General features: G+C 38.2%; 1 protein-coding gene across 1 annotated transcript in view; it reads left to right on the top strand.

Moving 5' to 3' along the window:
• The window catches only part of ATP6V1G3 (ATPase H+ transporting V1 subunit G3), a 60,188-nt gene extending 46,302 nt beyond the window's left edge, over nt 1-13,886 (top strand). Inside the window, exon 4 of the mRNA XM_049857715.1 lies at nt 13,361-13,886. The gene's annotated coding sequence lies outside the window, so the exon portion shown is untranslated. The remainder of the gene's footprint in view (nt 1-13,360) is intronic.
• Nucleotides 13,887-17,340: the final 3,454 nt, after the last annotated feature.

The following is a 17,340-nucleotide window of genomic DNA, read 5'->3' as shown; positions in this document are numbered from 1 at the left end:
CAAAACAGGAATTAAAGATAAGCATAAGAAACATCCCCAGGAATTAAGAGGAGGATATTACAGAGTAAGGCGAATTTTGATTATGAAATGTTTTTCTGCTTTATGAAATGAACCTGTACTTTATTCTAACGACAAGGAACAGAAGAACAGAAATGTGAAAAATGAAAATTGTTTTTTTGTCTAGTCACTCCCCTCTCAACAATATGAAATAGCTACTCACTGCCCACCAAATTTAAGGATGATCTTAGTCTATCTCATCAGCTGTATACCACAATGCTGTCCACAATATGTTTTGAATAAAATCCAGTCCCCATAGTCTCCTTCTTAGATGCTCAATCCTACCTCCAGAGCTTTGCCTTGCAATGCTTCCTGCATAAGACACTTTCTGTCTTTATACCCAAGCCCTGTCCTTTCTCCAAGGTACAGCATGGATCCTACCTTCTCCATGATACCTTCTTTACTTTTCCTACTGATGCCAATATAAGCTCTTTGATAATGTAAACCCATTTTAAATTCTTTTTTTAATTTTATTTCTACATTAGCTAAATTCATTAATACATACTTTAACGGAAATGAATTTTCTACAATGCTCCTGAGATGATTACTCTGGGTAGCATTCCAGAAAAGGCTCAAATTATCTTCAGGAGCATGCACCAGCTCCCTTCTGAAACTCCCATACTTCACTATCTTCTATACTTATATAGGTTATCTGCAAGGTGGAAAGAGGCAGTTAAATATGGAAAGTTTCCATCTCCTTTTTCTGTTTTGGGCACTTGTTAATATTTTTCCTCCTGAGAAGATGTATCTTTCAGATGTGAAATACAAGGTCCGTTCTTTGTATTCATCTTGGCAAATAACTAACATCCTTGGTAGGCCCTAGGAAGAAGAGATCCATCACATTAACTAATATAAACAATTGTTGATAGAGTTCAAAATACTAGAGAGAGTGAATCACGACATTCGAATACTCTATGAGGAGTCAGAAAGAAGCAGTCTTAGGAAAAACTGTTAAAATGGGATAAAGACATTAAAAGAGAGACTGAAACCACATGCTCACATAAATCAGAAGTCAGCACACAACATTGTGAGACAAAGAGAATTCGCTCTCCGTTTACTGAGCATGGAAATTTGTGAAATGATTTTCAAAGCATTTCTCCTTTCAGAATGTCCTAGTTTTATTGCAGACCTATAAAGAGCTACTAGATTAACTGTGGAAATCAGGAACAACATATGAACCTCTGAATAAGCAGACAGACTGTATAACTGAACAGTTAGACTGCCCTCCAAAGCATCATCACTCTAACAGGTGTGTTTTAATATTAAAATTCATGGCATCAGATGAACGGATAAACAAACTATGGGGCACACACACAATAAAATACTACACAATGATAAAGAACAACAAGGAATCTGTGAAGCATCTCACAACATGGATGAATCTAGAGGGCATTATTCTGAGTGAAACAAGTGAATCACAAATGGACAAATATTGTATGAGACCACTACTGTAAAAACTCATGGAAAGGTTTACACACAAAAAGAAACAATCTTTGATGGTTACAAGGGAGGGGAGGAGTGGGGATGGAAAAACACTGAATAGACAATAGACAAGTGGTAACTTTGGTGAAGGGTAAGACAGTACACAATACTGGGGAAGCCAGCACAACTCGTCCAAGGAAAGGCTATGGAAGCACCGTAGAAACATCCAAACTCCCAGAGGGACCAAATTACTGGGCTGAGGGTTGCGGGGACCATGGTCTCAGGGAACATCTAGCCCAATTGACATAACAGAGTTTATAAAGAAAATGTTCTACGTTCATTGGTGAGTAGCATCTTGGGCCTTAAAAGACTGTGAGCAGCCATCTAAGATATCCCATTGATCTCACCCCTTCGGGAGCAAGAGAGAATGAAAAAAACTAAAGATACAAGGGCAAGATTAGTCCAAAGGACTAATGGATCACAACTACCACAGCCTCCACCAGACTGAATCCAGTTCAACTAGATGGTGCTGGCTAACACTGCTGACTGCTCCAACATGGATCACAATACAGGGTCCTGGATAGAGCTGGAGAAAAATGTAGAACAAAATTCTAACTCACAAAAAGAGACCAGACTTACTGGTCTGAAAGAGACCAGAGAAACCCAGACAGTATGGCCCTGGACACCCTTACAGCTCAGTAATGAAGTCACTCCTGAGGTTCACTCTTCATCCAAAGATTAAACAGGCCCATAAAACAAAATGAGGCTAAAGGGGCACACCAGCCCAGGGGCAAGGACTAGAAGGCAAGAGAGGACAGGAAAGCTTGTAATAGGGCACCCAAGGTCACAGAAGGAGAGTGTTGACCTATCGGTGAGGTTGTTAACCAATGTTATAAAATAATGTGTACTAACTGTTTAACGGGAAGCTAGTTCCATAAACCTTGATCTAAAGTACAATTTAAAAAGTAAATAAATAAAATTTGTGGTATCCATTCCTTAATTTGGTGCTCAGTTTGGCAGAATGACCAAACACATTGAAAGAGATCTAAACTCTCGGTGGAAAACTGGATTAAACACACACACGCAAAGATATACACACACAAACACCACCCAAGGAACTATTAGAAATTATTGTGAAATGTAATTAGGTTTTTAAAAAATATTTGATAATAACAAAAAAAAAAAAACAATCTAGGAAAATCAGAGTGGCCACAAATTCATGATTTGGAATTTTCTTCTTTGCTAGGGATTAAATTTAAGAACTCGCTGAGTTTGTTAGCTTTTTTTTTTAGTAGGGTTTGTGGGTGTGTGTTTGTTTTGTACTTTAGTAAATAGATCTTTTATTCTTACTAGAATTATATATATTTAAACTAAGTCCTTTCCCAGTCTTTAGCCCTCCATTAAAGTACTAAGAATTTATTGTTAAGCAAAATATGCTAATCGTAATGGGGGAAAAATAAACTTTATTTTTAATTGATTCAGTTAATATCCTTTAAGGAGTCATTACATACACAGATTTTTGTTAGGCAACGTTAAGAATACAAAGACTATGAAACACTGTATGATGAAGAGTTTACTCCTTAGGTATATATAACGTGCTTCTAAAGAACAAATATATGGCTTAGAACTAAATGGGTGTGCAAGATGGTAGTTTGGGAGTTCAGAGGGAGAAATAAATGAAGAAATGTAAGGAAGATGCTGTAGAAGTGAGTTTTGAAAGATAAAAATTGCGAATAACAGAAAGGATGAATGAAGGCCTTTCAGGAGATGGACAGGACATGAGCCAAGTTTGGAAATTAGGAAGAAGTCAGACATGTCTCAAGCAATGTGAGGACATTATCTTGATTCCAGTAGAGGATTAAGGCCAAATTATAAGGTTTCCTATATGATACCAAATACAAAGCAACATAATTAGTTTTCCTGATTGGAAGACAGATGGCAACGATAAGGAGGATGAATTGGAGAAGAAAGATCGGAGATGAAGAGACAAATTTGAGCTTATTGTAATTAGCAAGAGCTGCTAAGGACTAAACTGGCCAAGGGTAGGAAAAGTGGACAGGAGAGGACAGATTAAAGGCACAATTCAGAGTTAATTTAGTGTAACTTGATGAGTGATTGGATATGGAAGGAGAAGGAGAGAAGGGAGGCAACATGTAAAGAATTGCTGTTAAGTGTTGTCAAGTTTGTTCTAACCCATAGCAATCCCATGTACAAGAGAAGGAAACACCGCCATCTCACAACCATTGCTATGTTTGAGCCCATTGTTGCAGCCACTGTGTCAATCTATCTTATTGAGGATCATCTTTTTCCCTGATCCTCTGCTTTACCAAGCAGGATGTCCTTCTCCAGGTACTGGTCCCTCCTGACAGTATGTCCAGAGTATGTGAGACAAAATATCACCATCCTCACTTCTAAAGAGCATTCTGGCTGTACTTCTTCCAAGACAGATTTGTTTGTTCTTCTGGTAGTCCATGGTATATTCAATATTCTTGGCCAACACCATAATTCAAATGCATCTATTCTTCTTCAGTCTTCCTTATTTGTTGTCCAGCTTTTGCATGCTTATGAGGCGTCTGAAAATACCATGCGTTGGGTCCGGTGCACCTTAGTCCTCAAAGTGACATCTTTGCTTTTCAACACTTTAAAGAGGCTTTTTGCAGCAGGGGAACCCTGGTGGCATAGTGGACAAGCACTACTGCTGCTAACCAAAAGGTTGGCAGTTCAAATTCACCAGGCACTCCTTGAAAACTCTATGGGGCAGTTCTACTCTGTCCTATAAGGTCGCTAGGAGTCAGAATCGACTCGATGGCAATGGGTTTGGTTTTGTGGGTTTTTTTGCAGCAGATTTGCCCAATGCAATATGTTGTTTGATTTCTCAACTACTGCTTCCATGAGCATTGATTGTGGATCTAAGTAAAATGAAATCCTTGAAACTTCAATACTTTCTCTGTTTATCATGATGTTGCTTGTTAGTCCAATTGTGAGAATTTTTGCTTTCTTTGTGCTGAAGTGTAATCCATACTGAAGACTGTAGTCTTTGACCTTTATCAGTAAGTGTTTCAAGACCTCTTCACTTTCAGCAAGCAAGGTTATGCCATCTGCATATTGCATGTTGCTAATGAGTCTTCCTCCAGTCCTACTGCTGCATCCTCCATATGGTCCAGCTTCTCGCATTATTTGCTGAGCTTACAGGTTGAATAAATACAGTGAAAGGGTACTACCTTGATGCACACCACAACCTGTCTGCCAGTTCGTCGTAGTGGGGTGGCTCGTGTGTTGCTGTAATACTGGAAGCCATGCCAATCATATTTCAAATACTAATAGGGTCACCCATGGTAGACAGGTTTCAACGGAGCTTCCAGGCTAAGACAGACTAGGAAAAGGGGCCTGGTGATCACTTGCTGAGAAAAAATTGACTGGTGAAAACCTTATGGATAGCAGTGGAACACTGTCTGATATACTGCTGGAATATGAGACCCCCTCAGACTGGACCACCTCCTCAAAGTAAAGTCTACCTTAATGACATGGATGGAGTAAAGCTTTCAGGGCTCTCATTTGCTGGTGGGGCATGACTCAAAGTGAGAAGAAACAACTGCATACATTCATTAGTAACAGGAACATGGTATGTACTAACTATTAATCAAGAAATACCGGAAGTTCTCAAAAATAAAATGGAATACTTGAAAATCGATAACCTAGGCCTTACTGAGCCAAAATGGGCTGGTATATGCCATTTTGAATCAGACAATCATATAGTCTATGCCAGAAATAGCAAATTGAAGAGGAATGGCATTGTATTCATCGTGAAAAAGAACATTTCAAGATCTGTCCTAAAGTACAATCCTGTTAGTGACAGGATAATATACATAGCCCTACAAGGAAAACCAGTTAATGCAACTATTATTCAAATTTTATACACCAACCACTAATGCCAGAAATGAAGAAACTGAAGATTTTTGCCAATTTTTGCAAACTGAGCAAACTTGCAATCAAGATGCACTGATAGGAAAACTGGATGAATGGACATGGGGAACCTGGGGTGAAAAGGAGGAGAGTGCTGTCACATTTCAGGGATTACAATCAATGTCACAAAACAATTTGGGTATAAAGTTTTGAATGAGGAACTAACTTGTACTGTAAATTTTCACCTAAACACATTATTATAATTTAAAAAATGCATTGATAATTACTGGTGATTGGAATGCAAAAGTTAGAAACAAAGAAGAAGGATCAGTAGATGGGAAATATGGCCTCGGTGACAGAAAAAATGCTGGATATTGCATGACAGAATTTGACAAGACCAATGACTTATTCATTGTAAATATCTTTTTTCAACAACATAAATGGCGACTATACACGTGGACCTCGCTGGATGGAATACACAGAAAACAAATCGACTATATCCGTGAAAAGAGACAATGGAGAAGCTCAATGTCATCGGTCAGAACAAGGCCAGAGGCTGACTGCAGAACAAACCATGTATAAGTTCAACTTGGAGCTGAAGTAAAGCAAGTCCCTGAGAGTGAAAGTATGACCTTTAGTATATCGCACCTGAATTGAGAAATCATCTCAAGAATAGATTTGATGCATTGAACACCAATGATCACAGACCAGAAGAGTTGTGGGATGACATCAACGACATCATACATGAAGAAAGCAATAGTTCACCAAAAAGACACGAAAGAAAGAAAAGACTAAAATGGATGTCACAAGAGATTCTGAAAGTTACTCTTGAATGTAAAGTAGCTAAAGCAAAAGGAAGAAATGATGAAGTAAAAGAGCTGAAAAGAAGATTTCAAAGGACGGCTCAAGAAGACAAAGTAAAGTATTATAACGAAAAGTGTGAAGAACTGGAGTAAGAAAACCAAAAGGGAAGAACACGCTGGGCATTTCTCAAGCTGAAAAAACTGAAGAAAAAATTCTAGCCTCGAATTGCAATATTGAAGGATTCTATAAGGAAAAAAATTTATCATTGGAGGAGGCATCAATAGAAGATGGAAGAAATACACAGTTTCTATACCAAAACGAATTGGTCAATGTTAAAACATCTCAAAAGGTAGCATATAATCAAGAACCAATGGTACTGAAGTAAGAAGTCCAAGCTGCGCGGAAGGCATTGGCGAAAAACAAGGTTCCAGCCACTGATGAAATACCAACTGAGGTGTTTCAACAAACGGATACAATGCTGGATATGCTCATTCATCTATGCCAAGAAATTTGGAAAATGGCTACCTGGCCAACTGACTGGAAGAGATCCATATTTGTGCCCATTCCAAAGAAAGGTGATCCAGTAGAATGCGGGAGTAAAATTTTTACACCCAAGTAAAATTTTGCTTAACACAATTCAAAAAGGTTTGCAGCAGTACATCAACAGGGAACTACTAGAAATTCAGAAGAGATTGTATAATGAGGGATATTGTTGCTGATGTCAGATGGATTTGGGCTGAAAGCAGAGAATACCAGAACTGTGGTTACCTGTGTTTTATTGACTACACAAAACTTGTTATGTGGATCATAACAAGTTATGGATAACATTGGGAAGAGTGGGAATTCCAGAACGCTCACTTGTGCTCATGCAGAACCTGTACATAGACCAAAAGGCTGTTGTTTGAACACAACAAGGGGATACTACATGATTTAAAATCAGAAAATGAGTAAAGAGTAAACCATACATTTTTTACTTATTTGTGGATGGTGATGCCATGAACTAAAATGAGAATACATGATTAACAGTTTCAAGGAGGAAAATGTGTTCGGTTTTAGATACTTGTAGTTTTACAAACATGCATCCATCTATTTTACCAAAGTATCTACTCTATATCAAGCACCGTGCTAGGCATTTTGAACAAGATACAGCCCTTTTCCTCAAGTATCTTACCATCTAGAGAAACCTAGAAAAAAGAACACATCACACAGAATTATAATTAGTCCACCTGATTATGTACTCACAGAGCTCCATGGAAGAACTGAGAATGACCTTCCAAATCATTCTGGAGGCAACAACAAGGAAGGCTTCCAAAAAAAAAAGAACCCAAAGCATGAGAATGATAGGGGTGAGAGGTGTGAATATGTGGAGAGCTCTCCATTCAGAGAGAGGGACATGTACAAAGGCCCAGAGATGGAGACCACATGATGCAGATGGAAAGGAGCAGAGTGTTGGGTTTAAAGAGAAAAATTCTAAAATTACTGTTGAGGATGTTAGAAGGGTGGTTTGGGAAGGGCTTTTTATGCCATGCTGAAAAGTTTGTTCTGTAACTGAAATGGATTGGGAGCTATTGAGAGTAGACTTAAGCAGCAGAGTAACAGTGAGAACTGTACATGAGAATGATCAGAGTGGATTCGGAGGACTTGAAAGGAGAACAAGACTGGACACAAAGGCATGTGTTAGGAAGCTACTGTCATAATCCAAGTAGCTGATGAGTAGGTCCTTATTGCGGGAGGAATGGAGATATGAGGATAGATGGAGGGATAATAAAGCAGTAGAATTGACCTGACCAGGAACTGTCTGGATAAGAAAAGAAAAAGAAAGCATTGACAATGAGCCACCAGGGCTCCATAATAGAATGCCAGAGAATACTAAATTTTAAGAAAAAATTCGGTGGAAAAAAAAAAGATTGTGAACACAGAGAAGAAGCAGTCATTGAAGACCAGAAGCAAGCAGAGCAGTCCTGCAAAGAAAGCAGGGCTTACTTCCTGATTTGCTCACTTAGACAGGTAAAAAAAAAAAAAAAAAGACAGGTAGACCCAGTATATTCCTGTTTTGTGACTGGTATTCCTTCTTTCACTCTCACAGTTGTCACTCTGTGCAGACAAAAAACAAGGCTACGTTCAGATGCCTCTAATTTAACGTGTGTGAAATTTCATTGGATTTAATGTTGCCTCTGCTTCTACTTGTCACAACTAACTCCCCTTCTTCCCAGCAGAATCTTGACCATGACTCCCAGTTTCTGTCCAGTTCTGCCCATCTCAATCCCATTATACATTCCAGCCCAGGTCACCGTCTTCCTCCTTTTCCACAAAACAATACAGATAGCCTGTAGATATGCGAGGGCTGGCAAATGTGTGAAACGCCCTTTTAGCTTCTATAGACTCATCAGTTCCCTCCATGAGCAGGTATTATCTCATATATGCAGGTGGACTTTGTTTTGACTTGTGGCAACTTGGAGGCAACTTCCACACCATCATCAACTTTCTCAAGAGAGCTCATCTCTCCAAGTACCTTATGGGTTTTATATTTTTCCTGAATGTCTATGTGGTCAAAGGGATTTCCATACTCTACTGCACAACATCTCACCTGAAAAATTCCTTTTGTATCAGCCTTTTCTCCCAAATCTCTTCAGTCCCTCCTTCAAGCTGTCAAGCTTTGCTACCCTCAGTAGTAAAGGCCAGAATTCTAGTTCTAGACTCCGTCCTCCTGGAGTTCCCTTTCTTTAATTGTCTTCTTTTCCCTCCCTTTCTGGACCCTCCTATACCCTATGTATAAGAAGAAAATTAAATATGCTCCACTTCTACTTCCAAACATTATATCCCCACATTCATCACTTTGCTCTGCAGATAAATGAAATCCAACCTCTAACAAACCAGTGGGAGATTGTAAACAACAAATTCTGAACCTTAAAACTGGTTACACTAAACAAGTTCTCAGGATGATCCACAGCCTCCCCTCCCCACCCCTGTCACCATCTACTAGATGTGGCTAATATAAATTAACAGGAAGGAATGAGAAAACTGGGTTTTAAATTTAGCTTATTAAAAAATATAGATTTGGGACCACCGCCCAGAGATTTCAATTCAGGAGTCTGGGGTGAGGCCCATGAATCTACTTGTTTAACAAGAACCCTTGGTAATCTGATGCAGGAATCCATGCATTGAGAAATGCTTATAAGACCCTATAATTTCATTACCATGTAGGTGAACTTTTTGAATCCCAACTCCAGATGCTGGGAACCATCTCAGCAAACGCAGTTCCATAGGTGTGACCAACGACTTCTTCCCTTTCCTTAAATCAGGCCAACAGCTGTGAAAGCAGGGTCTCTGAACATCAGAGGTAAACAGGAGAGCAAAGAAAAGGCTAGAAACATTTTTCATTTCCCTGGGGCTAGTTCTGAGGACCAATAGAAAGGGAAGAGTGGGAGGGTTCCCATATGTAGACCTTCCCCATACAGAGCATTCTTAGTTCAGGGTGTGGGTATACCAGGATTAACTTTTTACTTCACGCCACTGGGAGCTGTCATTTTAAAAGATGAATAGTATTAGAAGAAAAATAGGGAGTGCGTGGTATTACAATGCAAAGTTGAAGAATATCATAGCACAGATGGGAACAATTATGAAAGTGAACTGAAAAGAAAGACATCCAGATTTGTTGTTTTGTGTGTTTGTTTAAGCATGGTAAGGACAATCCTCTGTAATATCTAAAGGCGGTATAGGATAGTGCTGGGAACGCAGTCCCTAGGGCTGGAAGGTCTGAATTTAAATCCCAGCTCCAACACTTAAAAACGGCGATAACTTAATGTACGGGTGTTGATTTGTAAAATGGGGTCAATAATAATGTACCTTATAAGACTGTAGTGAGAATATAATGCATTAAAGAGCTTAGAACATGCCTATCACATAAAATGTACTTTAGTGCAAAAAATGATAGCTATTTTTTTTTTTTTTTACTATAAAGGAGCCCTGGTGGTATAGTGGTTAAGAGCTCACCCGCTAACCAAAAAAGGTTGGCAGTTTGAGTCCACCAGCCGCTCCTTGGAAAAACTCTGCTCTGTCCTATAAAAGGTCGCTATGAGTCAGAATAGACTCAATGACAACGGTTTGTTTGTTTGTTTGTTTTTTCACTATTTCTTTTTCTTGCCTTATTGTTCTAGCTAGGACTTCCAGAACAATGTTAAATAGGAGTGGTGATAAAGGGCATCTTTGTCTTGTTCCTGTTTTCAGAGGGAATGTTTTCAGCCTCTCTCCATTGAGAATGATGTTGGCAGTTGATTTTCTATAGATGCCCTTTATTATGTTGAGGAATTTCCCTTCTTTTCCTATTTTTTTAAGAGTTTTTATCAGGAATGGATGTTAGACTTTATCAAATGCCTTTTCTGGGTCGATTGAGATGATTGTGTGATTGTTTTGTTTTGTTTTGTTTATGTGGTAGATTACATTGATTGATTTTCTAGTGTTGGACCATCCTTACTTACCAAGTATGAATCCCACTTGATCCTGTTTTTTTTGTTTGTTTGTTTTAACGTATATGATGCTGAATTCTGTTGTTTAGAATTTTGTTTAGAATTTTTTGCATCTATATCCAATTATGAGAGATATTCTTCCGTAATTTTCTTTTTTGGGTGGTGTCTTTGCCTCATTTGATATCAGGGTTATGCTAGCTTCATAGAATAAATTTGGAAGTATCCTTTCCTTTTCTACTTTCTGAAATAGTTTGAGAAATACTGGTGTGAGCTCTTCTTTGAATGTTTGGTAGAATTCTCCAGTGAAACCATCCGGGCCAGGTCTTTTTTTTGTTGGAAAGTTTGTTTTTTGTTTTTTAACCTTTTCAATCTCTTCTCTTGTTATGGATCTGTTCAGATTTTCTACCTCACTTTGTGCTGGTTTACGTAGGTAGTGTGTTTCTAGAAATTTGTTCATTTCCTCTAGGTTTCCAAATTTGTTGGATGGGTACATTTTTAAAATTATTTTTGCTATTATAAATCTCAAAATATAATCCCCAATTCTTTGCAGTGTCTATTCTGGAGCACCACCTGTGGCACCTCTCAGTTTGCAGTACTCCATCTGAATAGCCCATTCTCCATCTTCAGTAGCCTCAAGAAATATACTGCTGATGTAAGAAATCTCTACAAAGCAGCAAGTGATAAAGAAGTGGAGAAAGGAGTAAGCTTCAAATATATGTAACATAATATGCACATTCACTGCTTACAAATGGATCCTTTACACAAAGGCATTGCTCACACACAAAAAATTTCATAGCGTCAGGTATCATTAAAACAAGTTTATTCACCCCATACCGACAAACAGGCTTCATTTAATTCTTGTTCTAATATTGTTCTCCCAGGATTCTATTACCGATAGTATAGAGATAACAATCAATGATGGTAATTGAAGTATCTTCCTTAAGTAACTTTCTTTAATTGAGAAAGATACTTAAATTCTCATTGAACAGAGCATAATGAGAAGATAGTGATTTGGTAATGGCAATTACTAAAATGGTATCTTTTAAAGGAAATATGAAATAAATATTTAAATTAAAGACCCAGCCATAGTTATTAATTCCAACAAGCAGCTAAAAAGGTCAGAGGTCAAATTGGAAGATATTTATTTGTAATTACTGACTTAGATTTTTATCATACTTTGTTTCCCTTCAAAAAATATAAGACAGTAGTGAAGGATGACATTTTTTACAGCTTTACAGACAGAAAAATAGTGCATGAGATACAAATAAAGGACAGGTATATCAGTTGTGGGACAGGGAGAGGGAAAGAAAGAAATTGAGATGACAAGATAAATGTAGATTCCATTGAATACTAATTTCAAAGTAAATGTACATCTTTTTTTAAAGCTTTAACCTTTCCTATTATTAAAAAAATTCCTACCAATATTTTATTATAAAACATATTTTTATATGTTTCTTCTCCACCAAACAAACCCAATACAATTTTCATAGGACTTACCTACCATCTGATCCCTTCTTCTTCCATAATATGTTCTTTCCCATATATCTGTTACCAATTTTCATGTTTTCACCATTTCTTTACTTGTAGTATCTTCAGTCTTTGCTCTTTTTCTCTCCCTTCACAAATCCTTCCCGTTTTTTCTTTGTTATATATTTGCCCAAAGATTTCGTATTTATCCTTGGTGACTCTAAAAGCCTATGGTAGTCTACTAAAGGGCTGTGGAGTCCCTGTGGGTGCAGGGTTAACTTGTTTGGCTGCTAACCAAAAGGTTGGAGTTTTGAGTCTACCCAGAGGTGCCTTGGAAGAAAGGCCTGGCAATCTACTTCTGAAAAATCAGCCACTGAAAACCCTATGGAGCACAGTTCTGCTCTGACACACATGGGGTCATCCTGAGTCAGAATCAGCTAGACGGCATCTGGTATTAAAGGGCTGCGGCAGGAGGACTGGGAAGCAAAGCAGGTGGTTGTTCAAGCCAGACACCTCTCCACTGAAATCCTGGCTGTGTTACACCTCCCGGCTTAGCCGTCGCCCAGTTATCTCACCTCTCTGGATCTTCTTTTCCTCATTTGAAAAGTGGAATGAATAATGCTTAACTCACAAATTGTTATGAATAGTAAATAAAGAGCCTAGTAGAGAACCTGCTACGTCGTAGAAGTTAAAAAAATGCACGAATTCCCTTGATTTCACTTTCTGTCCCGCCTCGGTCTCTGTCGGTTCTGTAGCTGTTCGGTGCTGCTGAGCCCGTGTCGGCCCCTGGCGACGCCACGTGGCCGAGCAGAACCGCAGCGCGGCGTCTCGGGACGGGGACCTTCGCAGGAGCCGAGCGCCGGCTCTTCCGCCGTCACAGGCGCGGGGCGGGTTCACGCCGCGGCCCTCCTGCTCGCAGCTGAGCGTTTAGCCGTCCGCACCACCAGGGCTCCTTTTCTGTGGTTTCGAACCAGTGGCTTATGTAAGGTATTCCACAAGACATTTTGCTTTGCCCTCATTTTATTTCAGGAAACCATTCAAATATTTTTTAAATGTCTTAACCTCGAGTCCTACATATATTTTATTTTAAAGTATCACGGTCCTTGATTGTTCTTTGTCACTCTCCAGGTTTCCCTTTTCAAGTCATTGACTTTTATTCTTCCTTCTGCCGTCTTCTTTATTTTGTCCTTTTCTAGGGTTGCCAAGTGCCCTTTTTAAAACGTTCTTTTTCTTTTCCACAGAATATTCTGCTTTCACTGGTCATTTTACCAAGGAAATGGGATGTGGAATTTAATCTCGAGTTGTTGGGATCCTCTCCTTTCCGAAAGGTGAAGCATGTTATAACATAAAGCAATTGTATATTAGTCACGCTCAGCACTGCTCTGTCTTCTCACTAAGGCATTCCTGGAGCTATGTGTTGTTGTTGTCATTGTTGTTGTGTGCCATCGAGTCCATTCCAACTTCTGACTCTACGTGACAGAGTAAAACTGCCCCATAGAGTTTCCTAGGCTGTCATCTTTACAGGAACAGATCGCCAGGTCTCTTCTTGGCAGGGGAGCTGGTGCATCCAAACTGTCAACATTTCTTAACCAAGTTCTTAACCGTTGTGCCACCAAAACTTCTTTGCAGCTGTGAAGGAACACAAGAATGTCCTCATCAGGGCACCTGACAGAATGCTGGTAGCAACCAGTCGCAAGGAATTGCACAGGGAAATTTACAAAAGAAAAAATCAGGCAATCTTATTTTCTTTTCTAAATACAAATGAAATTCTCTACCATTTAGTTCCATTTTGTATTCTTTTTTCCTTTGCTCTTTTTTAATAAACTATTCATTTTACATTGCTTCTTAATCTCTGTCATTTTTTCCTGATTGCTGAATTAATCAGTGCTCTCTTTATTTTAATTTCCTAATTTCCTTTTGCATCTTGAGATACAGGAGTGGGGTTGGTTTTGGGGGTTACACCTAAGGATGTAATCTCATTTGGAATAGGGTTTTCTTTGATATGTTAATAAGGCTATATCAGTGTAGAGTGTTATCTTGAGATACAAAAGGAAACTAAATAGTAAATCAAATAGTAAAATTTCTTTCTTCCCTAAATTAAATAGTAAAATTTCTCACTAAAAGCCTCCACTTGATTTCTTTAATAATATAATATTTTCATTTCCCCATTTTATGACTTAAATAAAAGTTTAATAGCCATATATCTGTAATAATATTTTCATTTTTCACCAGTTATTTTACTTTGTACTTTTACTGGATTTTCTTTATTCCCCTTTAACAGCTTTCCATGTTTTCTCCTTATTTCTTTCTTTACTAATGTTTTATTGTGTTTTCTGTGAAGGTTTACACAGCAGCTAAGGTTCCCATTCAACAATTTCTACACAGATTTTGCAGTGACGTTGGTTGCATTCTTCACAATGCATGAACATTCTCATTATTTCAATTCCAGTTGTTCTACTTCCATTAGTCTAGTTTCCCTGCCTCCATACATTCTCACCTTTTTTTTAAAGTAAATGTTGACCATTTGGTCTCATATAGATGATTTTTTGAAGCAGCGCAGTACTCAGGGGTGATATTCTTTATTTTGTGAGCCAATCTGTTATTTAGCTAGAAGGTGAATGACCTCAGGGGCTAGTTTCAGTTCAAGGTTTAAAGAGCATCTCAGGGCAATAGACCTGGGGAGTCCTCGAGTCTCAACCAGTCCAGTTAGTCTATTTTTTTAAGAGTTTGAGGGTTTTTTCCACATTTTTCTCCCATTCTGTTGGTATCCATATATTGTGGCCCTAGCCAGAATGGTCAGTAACAGTAGGAGAGGCACCATCTAGTTCTTCTGGTCTCAGGGTAGATGAGGCTGTGAATCATGTAGGCTATTAATCCTGTAGAGGAATTTTTTCTTTTGTCTCTGATTTCCTTCTTTCTGTTTTGCTCCTGACAAGTAGAGATCAATAATTGTATCTCAGATGGTCACTCACAAGCTTTTAAAACTCCAGATACTACTCATCAAACTACGATGTGGAACATAAAGTTTATGAACTATGTTAATGCCAATTGACCAAGAAGTCCCACAAGGCTATTGACCTAAGTCTTCAAACCCAGAAAACCAATCCAGCCAGGAGTTTGGTTCTAAGAAGTATTCATAACTGTGTCCCCTATTTGCTTTATTATATATATGAACATGTATATATGAATTTATTATATATATGAATATTATATATTAATAGGAATATTATATATGTAAACTGTACATGCATGCATAAATATGTATATATATACACACATACATATGTGTTTACATATATATACCTATAAACATATATGCCTACATACATATATGCCCAACATACATTTTTTGGTTATTGTTACTGTTGTTTCAAAATTATATATGCTATAGCAGTCACCCAAAGGTCCTTTTTTCTTCTGTACATCTTAGTAACACTGTTTACCTTTGTCAAGCTGTGCACACTTCACCCTTGTTTGCTGTTACCTTTTCTATCAGCAAAAATAGCAAGTGCCTACTGTCTAGAGTGTGAGTCCCCTTCTGCTCCTCCCCATTGCAGGTAATGCTCCTTACTATGTTTGCTTGCTGAAGAAATGCTACCTTGTGAGCCATAGCCAGTCCCAGACTCTATATCAGTGTTCCTTTTTAATTTTCATAAAATTTGATTCTGGTCAACTTGTGAGAAGATCTATAAGCTGTATGGTCAACTAAAGTCTGTTACGCAGAAATCCCTTTCCTGCCCCTAGACACATGACTTTTTTCACCTACTGACTAAATGTGGGCTATGGGACCAAGTGTTGATTGATGATAAGAGAAAAACTCCTCAAAGAGTCCCAGGAAGTTCTGGAAAAAGGCAGTAGACACACAACCGTCCTTTAAAGACATTTTGTCAACATTCAGATACATTGCTGAGCTATTAAATGAGATTTCTTTTTATATTGTAAAATAGGCGGAAAAATTAAAAGGTTGAATTTTCTTTAAAATGCTGTTACTAACATTTAATGTTGAATTATGTCATGGAAGAAAAAACATTGTTTTCCGAACTAAGGAATGGAGTAATTAATAATAGCCACCACTGAACGGTTATCTGTAAATTACTGGGAATTCACTTTGGTCATATTATTTAATCCTCACAACAACTGTATTAGGACATTATTATTCACTCTGTTTTGCAGGTAAGAAAATTGAGGCTCCAAAAGGTTAAATAGTATGTCCGAGGTTACACCCAGTGCCGCCGAGTTGATTCTGACTCATAGCGACCCTGTAGCACAGAGTAGAACTGCCCCATAGAGTTTCCAAGGAGCACCTGGTGGATTCGAACTGCTGACCCTTTGGTTAGCAGCCGTAGCACTTAACCACTGTGCCACCAGGTTATTAAATTTGCAGAGCTGGGATTTAAACTCATGCCTATCGGATTTCATAACCCAGTGTCCACTATAGCCTCAGACATGCAACTCCAACTGAAGCAAGCGTGGGGCACTGGGCAAGAGGAAAGCCGTCCGTCCGCAAGGAGGACTCCTAAGGCACTTGAAGCACAGCAGCAACTGTGCATTACTTGTTCTTAGGTGTCATCCATTTCCTGAGTTCAGTTCAGGTTTGATAACCAGGCATAGTAGCTTCTTGCTGAGATACTTGTGTAGCTGCCGGAGGTGACTGAACTGAAAGGAGTACATTCTGTAAACATAGGAAAACAAAACATAAACTATGGTTTTAGTCAGTCTACTGTGAACTTTAAAATAGTCATGATTCTGGGCATATAAAACTTGGCTTCCAGGATTATATCAGGAAAAATCCTCACTTCTTTCTGACCTACATAAAATTAAACTTAGTTCTTACAATTTTTCATTCCTGTAACATTTGATTTGTTTATAGCTTGACTATAGAAGTAACCTTCAAGAAATTTGGCCAGAAGCATAAAAGCCCATATCCCAGGAGGCTTCATAAATTCAAATCCAATCTCAGTTTAGTAGTCGTATTCATATTAAAATTCAGTCATTCATTTGCCCAACAAATATTATCAGGTACTGTCATAACTACTTAAAAAAAATTTTTTTTTCATAACTACTTAAGATACATCAATTAAAATCAGTCCAAAACCCCTCACCTCACTGAGTTTATAATCTAACAAGGAGAGAGAAACAATAAAACACAAAAATAATAAGTAAATGAAAGTTTAAATTATGAGGTGATAAATGCTATGTGAACTTCTAGAAGTTACAGAGT

Source organism: Elephas maximus, chromosome 18, assembly GCF_024166365.1.
Source record: "Elephas maximus indicus isolate mEleMax1 chromosome 18, mEleMax1 primary haplotype, whole genome shotgun sequence".
NCBI lineage: Eukaryota > Metazoa > Chordata > Mammalia > Proboscidea > Elephantidae > Elephas > Elephas maximus.
This window is presented reverse-complemented; position numbering and strand designations above follow the sequence as displayed.